The sequence below is a fragment of the Hippocampus zosterae genome, chromosome 5, assembly GCF_025434085.1.
Source record: "Hippocampus zosterae strain Florida chromosome 5, ASM2543408v3, whole genome shotgun sequence".
NCBI lineage: Eukaryota > Metazoa > Chordata > Actinopteri > Syngnathiformes > Syngnathidae > Hippocampus > Hippocampus zosterae.
In genome coordinates this window covers 16261082-16274230 of record NC_067455.1, presented here as the reverse complement: position 1 = coordinate 16274230, position 13149 = coordinate 16261082, and the positions used below count along the sequence as shown (strand labels likewise).

The following is a 13149-nucleotide window of genomic DNA, read 5'->3' as shown; positions in this document are numbered from 1 at the left end:
CTTGAGGAACTCCGGGCGGATCTCATCCACCCCTGGGGCCCTACCACCGAGGAGCTTTTTAACCACATCGGTGACTTCAACCACAGAGATAGGAGAGCCCACCTCAGAGTCCCCAGGCTCTGCTTCCTCCAAGGAAGGCGTGTTGGTGGAGTCGAGGAGGTCTTCGAAGTACTCTGCCCACCGGTTCACAACGTCCCGAGTCGAAGTCAGCAGCGCCCCATCCCCGCTGTACACAGTGTTAGTGGTGCACTGCTTCCCCCTCCTGAGACGTCGGATGGTTGACCAGAATTTCCTCGAAGCCGTCCGGAAGTCGGCTTCCATGGCCTCGCCGAACTCTTCCCACGCTCGGGTTTTTGCCTCGGCGACCACCGAAGCCGCGGTCCGCTTGGCCAGTCGATACCCGTCAGCTGCCTCTGGGGTCCCACAGGCCATAAAGTATCGATAGGACTCCTTCTTCAGCTTGACGGCATCCCTTACTGCTGGTGTCCACCAGCGAGTACGGGGATTGCCGCCACGACAGGCACCAACCACCTTACGGCCACAACTCAGATTGGCCGCCTCAACAATAGAGGCACGGAACATGGGACTCGGACTCAATGTCCCCCGTCTCCCCCGGAACATGGGAAAAGCTCTGTCGGAGGTGGGAGTTGAAACTCCTGACAGGGGATTCCGCCAGAAGCTCCCAACAAACCCTCACTATACGCTTGGGTCTGCCAGGACGGACAGGCATCTTCCCCCACCATCGGAGCCTACTCACCACCAGGTGGTGATCAGTTGACAGCTCCGCTCCTCTCTTCACCCGAGTGTCCAGAACATGCGGCCGCAAATCCGATGATACAACTACAAAGTCGATCATCGAACTGCGGCCTAGGGTGTCCTGGTGCCAAGTGCACATATGGACACCCTTATGCTTTAACAAGGTGTTCGTTATGGACAATCCGTGACGAGCACAGAAGTCCAATAACAAAACACCACTCGGGTTCTGATCGGGGGGGCCGTTCCTCCCAATCACGCCCCTCCAGGTATCACTGTCATTCCCCACGTGAGCATTGAAGTCCCCCAGCAGAACAAGGGAGTCCCCAGCAGGAGTACTCTCCAGCACACCCTCCAAGGACTCCAAAAAGGGTGGGTATGCTGAGCTGCTGTTTGGTGCATATGCACAAACAACAGTCAGGACCCGTCCAGCCACCCGAAGCCGGAGGGAGGCGACCCTCTCGTCTACCGGTGTGAACCCCAATGTACAGGCACTGAGCCGGGGGGCAATGAGTATGCCCACACCTGCTCTGCGCCTCTCACCGTGAGCAACTCCAGAGTGGAAGAGAGTCCAACCCCTCTCGAGAGAACTGGCACCAGAACCCAGGCTGTGTGTGGAGGCAAGTCCGACTATATCCAGTCGGAAATTCTCTGCCTCACACACCAGCTCGGGCTCCTTCCCTGCCAGAGAGGTGACATTCCATGTCCCAAGAGCTAGCTTCTGCAGCCGAGGATCGGACCGCCAGGGTCCCCGCCTTTGGCTGCCGCCCAGCTCACATTGCACCCGACCCATTTGGCCCCTCTCATTGGCGGTGAGCCCATGGGAAGGGCGACCCACGTTGCCTCTTCGGGCTGTGCCCGGCCGGGCCCCATGGGTGTAGGCCCGCCCACCAGGCGCCTGCCAACGAGCCCCACCTCCAGGCCTGGCTCCAGAAGGGGGCCCCGGTGACCCGCGTCCGGGCAAGGGAAACCTAGATCCATTTATTGTATTCATCATTGGGGTCTTTGAGTCGTGCTTTGTCTGGCCCCTCACCTCGAACCTGTTTGCCATGGGTGACCCTGCCAGGGGCATAAAGCCCCAGACAACTTAGCTTCTCGGATCATTGGGACACACAAACCCCTCCACCACGGTAAGGTGACGACTCACGGAGGGCCCCAGAAAATCCAATTCATTTTATTCTGCTTTGGACATTGAAACTGGAAAATATGACTTGCATTCAATAAGTAAAGAATTCCAATTCCAAGAAACCAAGAAACGATTAAATTCCATATTAGAGTTTGGAATTATGTTGCTTTAAAAACAATTGTAAATTTTTAAGTCAGTTTAAATATACTGTGTGTGCGGTTGTGTTTGTGAACATATATATAATTTTATTTGCTGTAATTATTTTAGGAGTATGTGACATTGGTGATCCTCGTTACTCAAATACTGTATGTAGATGTTGCTCAAAATTTATCATGCTCTCCTTCACATCAGACCTCAAAGTTCACAAAGGCTGTGGGAACTTTGATAATTGACTTAATCATTGGCCAAGAAGAGGAGCGGCTGTTACCTGCTCCAAAACGAAGTTTTTGCAGCACCCCTCCCCCCAGACATGAGTTTGTTTACATTTCATTTAGCAGAGCTGCGCAGAAGCCAGCCACAACGCTTTGCAAGAAAAAAATGAGTTAGGTACTGTATTGCAGAAGTGTCCCCAGCATATCCAATTTATTTCATTCAGCTTTGGACATTGAAACTGGAAAATATGACTTGCATTCAATAAGTAAATAATTGTTTCATCTAAATTCCATATTAGAGTTTGGAATTGTGTTGCTTTAAAAACAATTGTAAAATTGTAAGTCAGTTTAAATATACTGTGTGTGCGCGGAGTATGTGACATTGGTGAGCCTAGTTACTCAAATACTGTATGTAGATGTTGCTCAAAATTTATCATGCTCGCCTTCACAGCAGACCTCAAAGTTCAAAAAGGCTATGGCAATTTTGATAATTGACTTAGTCATTGGCCATGAAGAGGAGCGGCTGTTACCTGCTCCAAAACGAAGTTTTTGCTGCACCCCTCCCCCCAGACATGAGTTTGTTTACATTTCAATTAGCAGAGCTGCGCAGAAGCCAGCCACAACGCTTTGCAAGAAAAAATGAATTAGGTACTGTATTGCAGAAGTGCCCCAGCATATCCAATTTGTTTCATTCTGCTTTGGACATTTCAACTGGATCATTATGATTTGCATCCAATAAGTAACAACAGTAAGTATTCTTTAGTAAGAAATCATGTTTGCGTTGCTCAATCAGTCTTGATAACAGAATTTCCTTATGTGGGACATGACTACGGTACACGTCCTTTATGAACATGCAAGTGTGTTAACAAAATACATGTGTAAGAACACAAGCAGTAAAATGCAAAAATATATGCTCCAACAACACAAATAACACAAAAACGGCAGTATACAGTACAGGTATATGAACAAAATACATTATAACAAGAGTAGTCACAAAATGAGGGCTCTTTGCTCCAAAATGAGACCTATAACAGCTGGTGGCTTTTCTTTCCAATCACTCACTATCTCGAACTTGACCTCCCCTCGATCACCACCCAAGACAGCGTTGCTCAGCTGATGTTGTGCAACAAATGTCTGAAGGCATCCACGGGACCCTTCAAAGTCCTCCATGCCCATAGCGCGATGGAACTCGCCTTCTCTCTGATTAGCGCTCCAGTTAGCGCAAATTGTTTTCAAATCTCTAAATGACCTTTTCAAATCTCTAAATTACCTCGTGCCACCTTACCTCGCTGACCTCATCTGGTCTGCGGACCAGACATTATTAGAAGGACCAAGAACTAAACTGAGGCTCAGAGGGGATGGAGCCTTTTCTGTTGCTGGTCCCTCTCTCTGGAATGACCTCCCACTGAACATTCGGCAAGCCTCCTCGCTGCCCATCTTCAAAACGCGCCTCAAAACTCACTTGTATTCTTTGGCATTTGACTCACCATGACTTAGATTTGTTCTTGGTTTTGCTGTTCGGTGCTTTCTACCGTATTTATTACAGACTGCGTTACTGTTTCTTGTATATGTTAAATTGCTCCATGTAAAGCACTTTGTATGCAGCGATGGCTGTTTGAAAGTGCTCTATAAATAATGTTGAGTTGAGTTAGCATGATAGCAGGTCAAGCATTCCAGGAAACGTTCATTTACTCTACAGTCCGTCGAGCCACAAGCAACTTGCTTTGAGCATCTAATCGGATGCATTCCATGTTCCCTTCCACAGTCATTACCATTCCTTTGTTTGGATGCAACGATCGACAGGACGTAAATGTAAATGAATGGAATAGAAAGTCGTTCACGATTCCAGTAAACTCATGCTAATAGAGAGATTCTGCTGTTTTTGTGCCAAAGAGAGTAAAAAGTGGTGCAGACAGTTATTCCGCGGTATCGAACGGGACTTGCTTGAGTTTGCTCTAATTCGAGCTTCCGTATGGCTTCCAGGTTCCAGGTATCGGAACGTTCGTCCGTTGTTATGAATCGATCACTAATGTAATATCCATCCATCCATATTCCACCGCTTATCCAAGGTCGGGTAACAGGGGCAGCAGCTTTAGCAGGGAAGCCCAGACTTCCCTCTCCCCAGCCACTTCTCCTAGCTCTTCCCGGGGATTCTGAAACGTTCCCAGGCCAGCTGAGTGACACAGTCTCTCCAGCGTGTCTTGGGTTGTCCCCGGGGCCTCCTGCCGGTGGGACATGCCCGGAACACCTTTAAAACTCATTTCGGCCGCTTGTATCTGGGATCTCATTCTTTCGGTCACGACTCATTGCTCATGACAGTAGATGAGGGTTGGAACGTAGATCAACCGGTAAATTGAGAGCTTCGCCCTTTGGCTCAGCTCCTTCTTCACCACGACTGACCGATACAAAGCGCGCAGAGCAAGCAGCAGCCGCTTCACCGCTGCGCCTGTCGATCTCTCATTCCCTCCTGCCCTCACTTGCAAACAAGACCCCAAAATACTTAAACTCCTCCACTTGGGACAAGATCTCCTCCCCGACCCGGAGAGAGAACTCCACCCTTTTCCGACTGATTTTCATCCCAACCACTTCATACTCAGCTGCGAAACGCTCAAGTGAGAGTTGAAGGGCCCTGCTTGAAAGAGCCAACAGTCCCACATCATCTGCAATAAGCAGAGATGTAATACTGAGGCCACCAAAATGGACCCCCATCAACACTTACACTGCGCCTAGAAATTGCCAATGTCCGTAATGTTTATGAACAGAATCGATGACAAAGGGCAGCCTTGGCGGAGTCCAACCCTCACTGGAAACGATTCTGACTTACTGCCGGTAATGTGAACCAAATTCTGACATCTGTGGTGGAGGGACCAAAGTGCCCGCATCAGGGGACTCGGTACCTCATACTCCTGAAGCAATCATATAATGTAATATCGTACTCAAATGTGTAATGCATAGATTTTTATTCTGGGTGAGGGAATTTTCGTTTGACAGAAGTCAATAGATGGCAATACTTACTGTAATTATGTTTCATTGAACAATTATAATATTTAAGTCTGGTTTAAAAAATATGAACAGGTATATACATTTGTGTTATTACAGTTGCTGAAACATATAGATGTTGCTTGAAATTTATCATGCTCCCCTCAAAACAGACCGCAGAGTAAAATAAAAGTTAAAGGCTGAGCAATTTTAGTTTATCGTTGGCCATGAAGGGGGGAGGGGCTGTTCCCAGCTCCAAACCCTCGCAGTTGCACTGTTTGAACCTAGTTTATTCAGCTCCCCTCCCCCACACTAGTTTGAGCACGTGATCAACTAGGAGCGCGGTTCATACAGCAGCAACAAAGCTTTGCAAGAAGAGTTGAGTGTTGCAGTCGTGTCCCCAGAAAATCTAATTCGTTTTATTCTGCTTTGGACATCGAAACTGTATAATACGAATTGCATCCAATAAGTAAATAATAATGATGTTTCATCACAATTCCATATTAGCATTTGGGAATAATGTTGCTTTCAGAACAATTACAATATTTTAAGTCGTTTTTAAAATATGTGTGTGTGTGTGTATATACTGTATATATATACAGTATGTATATACACACACATGTATATATGCTGTGCTCATTTTAGGAGTACATGACATTGGTGTAAACAAGAGTTCATAAAATATGTTGATATTGCTTGACATTTACTATGCCCCACTTCAAAACGGACCTCAGAGGAAAAGTGAAGGAGTTTTGGTGATGAAGGGGCGGGACTGTTTTCACACCCCAAAACGTCACAGTTACGTTGCAGGAAACGAGTTTCTACAGCTACCCTCCCCCACATCACACTCGCTGACCATCAATTAGGAAACGCGCGCTTTGCTACCTGCACAAAAGGAAGGCGTTGAGAAGAGTGAGCGTACGAGTCAGCATCATCGAGAAAACCCCAGAAAGTGACAAATACTTCAGAATTAAAGCAGGTAAGACACTCAAGTTTTGAATATTTTCTTACAAGTTAGTTATTCTAAGTAATTCGGGCAGGCTCAAAGGTTCGTGTTATATCAGCATTAGAGTGAAACCAACTATATGAATAACTCTACTATGCTGTACCTAAGGAGTTGTCACCAAGATAGAAAGTTTCCTCTCAAACAATAAACTTTCAATAGGCCGTCAGACACACAATACAGCGCCACAGAATAGGCCGTTGGTGTGGTAAAATGAAGTTTTAACACCCCCCCCCCCGCCGCCGTCGTCTCGCCGTCGTCGCCGTCGCCATTTTAGTTGAGCAGAAAATTAGTTGCAAATGACCCAGCGTCTTTCGCCGCCGCCGCCATCTTAGTTGAGCAGAGAATTAGTTGCAAATGGAACCAGTGTCTTTCCATATACAGAAAGTAACTGCAAAAAGACGATGTAAAATACCAAGCAATTTACAGATAAAGTGGGTTGAACGAAATATTATACTGTGAACCATTATCAACACAAAAGTTAAAATTAAATAATAAATGAATAAAAAACAATAATAAAGGTTAAATGTGTGGATCACCAAAACCTATGCATTTTGGGCTGAAAAACCCCCCACTTATATGAGGAGAGATGCATATTTTCTATGTTTGTTAAGCTTTCTACTATTTTATGGGGACATTTTGATGATTTTTTTTGTGGCAACATACATTGTCACTGTCATCAACCTTTGCGATTTGTAACCACACTCGCTCATCGTTTATTGATCCCAAATATCCTTATTGGCAAAGCCGAATTAGTGGTGATTGAAACTTTGACTTTTCAAACGTCAAACCAGTTATTGGCCCAGGCTTATAAAAACACACTAGTGATGCATTCTCAGCATGAATCTTAACCTTATCATACTCATATCAACTTAGTGATTAGACGTTAATCGGCAAATTAGTGGATGAATGTTGATGTTGATTTTCTGAAATATCGATTGCTGGTATTGGCAGCCTCCACGATAACCTTAAAATAATGCCAGTATCAGCCTGATACCATTATTTGGTTTCGGCACTTACCTATCTTTGCCAAGCACTGGAAATGAGTGATATAGACATTTTTAAAAATTATAATAAGTCGACTTTTAATTGATTACCCGGTCAGTTTCAAATGCTGTATTTGCCCATATTAAACAAAATAAGTTATTTCTATAAGGTATTTCTGTTTTGCCATGTTAATGTGTTCGATTAATATTTTATCCCACAGAACTATCTTGTCATGTAAGCCTGAATTATCAGTACTATTCTCTAACATCATTAATTGCAATGGTATTTTCTGATCTTTTTTTTTTTTTTTAAATAACAGATGGACAATCCCACTGAAGATGGTGATTATTCTGACTCAAGTCTTTTTGGATCAGATGAGGAATACAAACCAACTAAGACATCCTCTGAGTCGAGTGATGACGAGGAGATATTCCATCCAAAGGTAGAAAAATTGTTCTTATGATACATCCAGTGAAGACTCTACAAGTCATCAGACATATGAAGCAGAGGAGCACAGTCATGTCTGCAATTCGTAAAGAAGGTAACCCATTAACCTATGTAAAAACAAAAGATGAGCAAAGAAGATCCTTCTTTAACCATAAAAGCATTTACAGAAAGGGAAGGCAAATGAGTTTGGCACAGAAGTCATTATTGCTTCTACTGTGGCCAATCAAATTTAAAGATGGCAAGGCAATTGGAAAGGAAACATAAGGCATCACAAAATAAATTCTGTGGGGGGGTTTGTGAACACATAAAGGAACAAACTACACAATCAACTCTGAGACGGTGCAGTCTCCTACAAAAGGAAAGATGACAGAAGTACAAACGAGCACGAAAGCAACACATTCTACCCGTATGTAATCAACTCTTTTCACGCGTAGCAAGTCTACTCCTGTAGCGTTCACACGTCCCATTTTATATCGGTGCTGCCCCGCATACTAGCATTTACTCCAGAGTAAATGTTTAAACCACCTCCTGAGCAGGGTTACATTTGCTCCGTTTTAAGCTGTTTTCAGGGGCTACACTGGTGTAACTTTTTTACGTGGCAACGCTCGACATGGGGGCAGTCGGCTTTTGGGGTGGGGGGGGTGCAGAACGGATGAATGGACATGTCAAGAGTTTTAATTTCTCCATATTTTGTTCCGGTCAGTTGTCACGCAGTATGAGGAACATATATAAATTATATTTAATCCTTGTGTATTTTTAGCCGTTATAAATCAAATGTTTCTTGGGGGAAATAATGCGGCGTAAATTCACTCTAGCACCTAAAGCACTATGAAATGACATACAACAAAAATTTCTACTGTACAATATTACACGATCGATTACAGCATTGTTTTGGGTATTTTTGTATTTAGATTCATGTTCTTACCATTTCATTTATCAAATGCATTGCCCACACTGGACAATGTAATCTATCAATATAAAAGATGTTTTTCGAAACCCCTGCTATTCGCGTTCAATAGAGACCAGGCTCGTTCACTGGCTGCCACTGGAATGCACTTGAAGGGGGAAGATAATTTATGGATGATAGTTATTTTGAATCAGGAATCAGTATTTTATTTCTGCCAAATATTTGCATTGGTCTAACAAAATGTAATTATGTCAGTTGGTTCACACTGACTAGCATGAAATCATACAACATGTTCTTGTGACATACCGTATTTTCACGACTATTCGACGCATCGTACTAATGGCCGCAGTCTCATTAATGCGTGACATTTCTGTATTTTACACATACACAGGACGCATCGTACGAATAGCCGCTGTTTTACAGTGGTAAAACATACGCCAGCTTAAACATACGGCATGCATGCGCGCACTCCAACACGTTAGCTTGAAGCATACGGTAGCATGCCAAGACATACAGATAAGATAAAAACACGTTTTTAAAAAGGCAACGAAAGCAGAACTGAGTTCGGGTGTATTTTATTTAGCCATCGTACAATGTTCTCACGTTTTCGATCAATCATCACCCAGAAATCCATCAAAGTCCTCATCCTCTGTATCAGAAGCAGAGGACTGCACATCTCAGTTGTCATTGAATGCATCACATGCTAGTGTGAGTTGCTACGCATTGCCGAGCGGAAAGAAGGAGTAGCAACAGCAAAGTCAACATTTCTCTCGTGCGAAGCTTTCCCACATTTGAAAGTAAAGAACAGAGCGAAACATGGTGGCAGCGCGTGTGTGTGTAGAAAGAATTGAACAATTGTGCAAGTACCGTAATCCATCAAAAACGCCGCGTTCCCTCTCGTTGTTGCGTATTGTGGCGTAACTCGCCCAGCGCTGCCTCTCACTCTTTGTAAAGTTGTGTTTGCCATCGATCATTGTTCCCATGCTGTTCGCAACTTTACTTTGAACGCCCGGTTGATGCCAATGTCCAGCGGTTGGAGTTCTTTAGTCAAGCCTCCGGGAATAACGGCAAGCTCAGAGTTCATTTGCTTGACTTGATTTTTCACCGCTGCTGTGAGATGGTCACGCATGCCAAAAGCATAACCGGTGGCTTTAAGTTTTAACTGAGCTTCGTAGGCATGTCTCTTTGTCGAATTTATTTTCAGGGGTTCTTAGAAACCAAAACCGGAGTTGTTTTGCAACAATGCACATTGCCACACGCTGTACAAGTGTTGGTACTGGCTTGAGGCGTCCACTTACACGCCCACCCTTCACCATTGGCGGACTAGCTTGTCTGTCCTCTCTCTCCCTCTCTCTCTCTCTCTCTCCCTCTCCATATATGTATATATACACGCCCACCCTTCTCTGATTGGCCGACTTCTTTCACAGTCACTTCCGCCTTTTCTCTATATAAACAGCGTGTTGGCTGTCAGTCAGATTTTGGAACTCAGCGCATATAAAGGACGCTCCGCACCATAAGGCGTCCTGTCCATTTTGGAGAAAATTTAAGACTTTTAATGGCGCCCTATAGTCGTGAAAATACGGTAATTGGCTACACTACTATGTTGGAATTGATGGCTGCAACACGTTCCAAACAAGCTGGGACAAGGTGGTTTTGGATGCAGTGCTCTCTGATAGGTCGAAGGTCATGGCCTTTGAATGTTATCTGTTTTTGGCCTTGCCGCTTACATGCACTGATTGGTCCAGATTCTCTGAACCTTTTGATATTATGGACCAAAGATGACGTAATCCCTCAATTCCTTGCAATTATACGTTGTGAAGCTCTGTCCTTCAACGATTCAACTTGTGGTGACCCTCACCCAATCTTTGCTTGTGAATTCAGGATAGCTACTTTTTGACCCAATCATGGCACCCACCCATTCACAGTTAGCCTGTTCACCGGTGGGATGTGACAAACAGGGGTTTGATGAGCATTTCTCAACATTATTTTTTTTGCTAGCTGTTCCATCTTTTATGGAACGAATTACAGCCATTAAATTCTAAGTTAAATATTATTGGAAAAACTTAAATGTACCAATTTGAACATTGAATGTTGTCTTGTCTTTGTAATGCTTCACTTAAATATAGGTTGGACATGATTTGCAAATCATTGTATTCTGTTTTGATTGATGAGCATAATGTCCCAATTTCACTGGAATTGGGTTACTAAATGAATGCCTTGATAGCATATTTTTGTTCAACACTGATTTAGTAAAATGTGTCACTTTGTTCTCCTTTTCATGTGGTGGTATCGACCTTTAGCCCCAAAAAGGGAAAAGCATCTCTCCAAACGAGGGAAGACTGAATTGGATGGTAAGCTTTGGATGAGGAACTATATCTCTTTTTTTCATAATTTAACCAGTTAAAATGCATGCAACGTATTTGACAATGAGTGTCAAATCAGGGATGTCCCATTTCATTGCAGATTCGAGTCCAGGCGGGGACCCTGGCGGTCCGATCCTTGGCTGCAGAAGCTAGCTCTTGGGACATGGAATGTCACCTCTCTGGCAGGGAAGGAGCCCGAGCTGGTGTGTGAGGCAGAGAATTTCCGACTGGATATAGTCGGACTTGCCTCCACACACAGCCTGGGTTCTGGTACCAGTTCTCTCGAGAGGGGTTGGACTCTCTTCCACTCTGGAGTTGCTCACGGTGAGAGGCGCAGAGCAGGTGTGGGCATACTCATTGCCCCCCGCCTCAGTGCCTGTACATTGGGGTTCACACCGGTAGACGAGAGGGTTGCCTCCCTCCGCCTTCGGGTGGGTGGACGGGTCCTGACTGTTGTTTGTGCAAATGCACCAAACAGCAGCTCAGCATACCCACCCTTTTTGGAGTCCTTGGAGGGTGTGCTGGAGAGTACTCCTGCTGGGGACTCCATTGTTCTGCTGGGGGACTTCAATGCTCACGTGGGCAATGACGGTGATACCTGGAGGGGCGTGATTGGGAGGAACGCCCCCCCCGATCAAAACCCGAGTGGTGTTTTGTTATTGGACTTCTGTGCTCGTCACGGATTGTCCATAACGAACACCTTGTTCAAACATAAGGGTGTCCATATGTGCACTTGGCACCAGGACACCCTAGGCCGCAGTTCGATGATCGACTTTGTAGTTGTATCATCGGATTTGCGGCCGCATGTTCTGGACACTCGGGTGAAGAGAGGGGCGGAGCTGTCAACTGATCACCACCTGGTGGTGAGTAGGCTCCAATGGTGGGGGAAGATGCCGGTCCGTCCTGGCAGACCCAAACGTATAGTGAGGGTTTGTTGGGAGCGTCTGGCGGAATCCCCTGTCAGAAGGAGTTTCAACTCCCACCTCCGACAGAGCTTTTCCCATGTTCCGGGGGAGACGGGGGACATTGAGTCCGAGTGGACCATGTTCCGTGCCTCTATTGTTGAGGCGGCCAATCTGAGTTGTGGCCGTAAGGTGGTTGGTGCCTGTCGTGGCGGCAATCCCCGTACTCGCTGGTGGACACCAGCAGTAAGGGATGCCGTCAAGCTGAAGAAGGAGTCCTATCGAGCCTTTATGGCCTGTGGGACCCCAGAGGCAGCTGACGGGTATCGACTGGCCAAGCGGACCGCGGCTTCGGTGTTCGCCGAGGCAAAAATCCGAGCGTGGGAAGAGTTCGGTGAGGCCATGGAAGCGGACTTCCGGACGGCTTCGAGGAAATTCTGGTCCACCATCCGACGTCTCAGGAGGGGGAAGCAGTGCACCACTAACGCTGTGTACAGTGGGGATGGGGCGCTGCTGACTTCGACTCGGGACGTTGTGAACCGGTGGGCAGAGTACTTCGAAGACCTCCTCAACTCCACCAACACGCCTTCCTTGGAGGAAGCAGAGCCTGGGGACTCTGAGGTGGGCTCTCCTATCTCTGTGGTTGAAGTCACCGATGTGGTTAAAAAGCTCCTCGGTGGCAAGGCCCCAGGGGTGGATGAGATCCGCCCGGAGTTCCTCAAGGCTCTGGATGTTGTGGGGCTGTCCTGGTTGACACGCCTCTGCAACATCGCGTGGTCAACAGGGAGAGTGCCTCTGGATTGGCAGACCGGGGTGGTAGTCCCTCAACTACAGAGGGATCACACTCCTCAGCCTCCCTGGTAAGGTCTATTCAGGGGTGCTGGAGAGGAGGGTCCGTCAGGAAGTCGAGCCTCCAATTGAGGAGGAGCAGTGTGGTTTTCGTCCCGGCCGTGGAACAGTGGACCAGCTCTACACCCTTAGCAGGGTCCTTGAGGGTATGTGGGAATTCGCCCAAGCAGTCTACATGTGTTTTGTGGACTTGGAGAAGGCGTTTGACCGTGTCCCTCGGGGAGTTCTGTGGGGGGTGCTTCGTGGGTATGGGGTACCGAACCCCCTGATACGGGCTGTTCGGTCACTATACCACCGATGTCAGAGTTTGGTTCGCATTGCCAGCAGTAAGTCGGAATCGTTTCCAGTGGGGGTAGGACTCAGCCAAGGCTGCCCTTTGTCGCAGATTCTGTTCATAACCTTTATGGACAGAATTTCTAGGCGCAGCCGAAGCGTTGAGGGGGTCAGTTTTGGGGGCCTCAG

The 13149-nt window shown here is 46.3% G+C and overlaps 1 long non-coding RNA gene across 1 annotated transcript; it reads left to right on the top strand.

The window, feature by feature from the left end:
- Positions 1-6009: 6009 nt before the first annotated feature.
- On the top strand, positions 6010-12196 carry LOC127601308 (uncharacterized). Its single transcript, XR_007962526.1, has 4 exons — positions 6010-6208; positions 7539-7760; positions 10874-10924; positions 11037-12196. It is a non-coding gene; the product is annotated as an uncharacterized LOC127601308 (long non-coding RNA).
- The last annotated feature ends 953 nt before the right edge of the window (positions 12197-13149 follow it).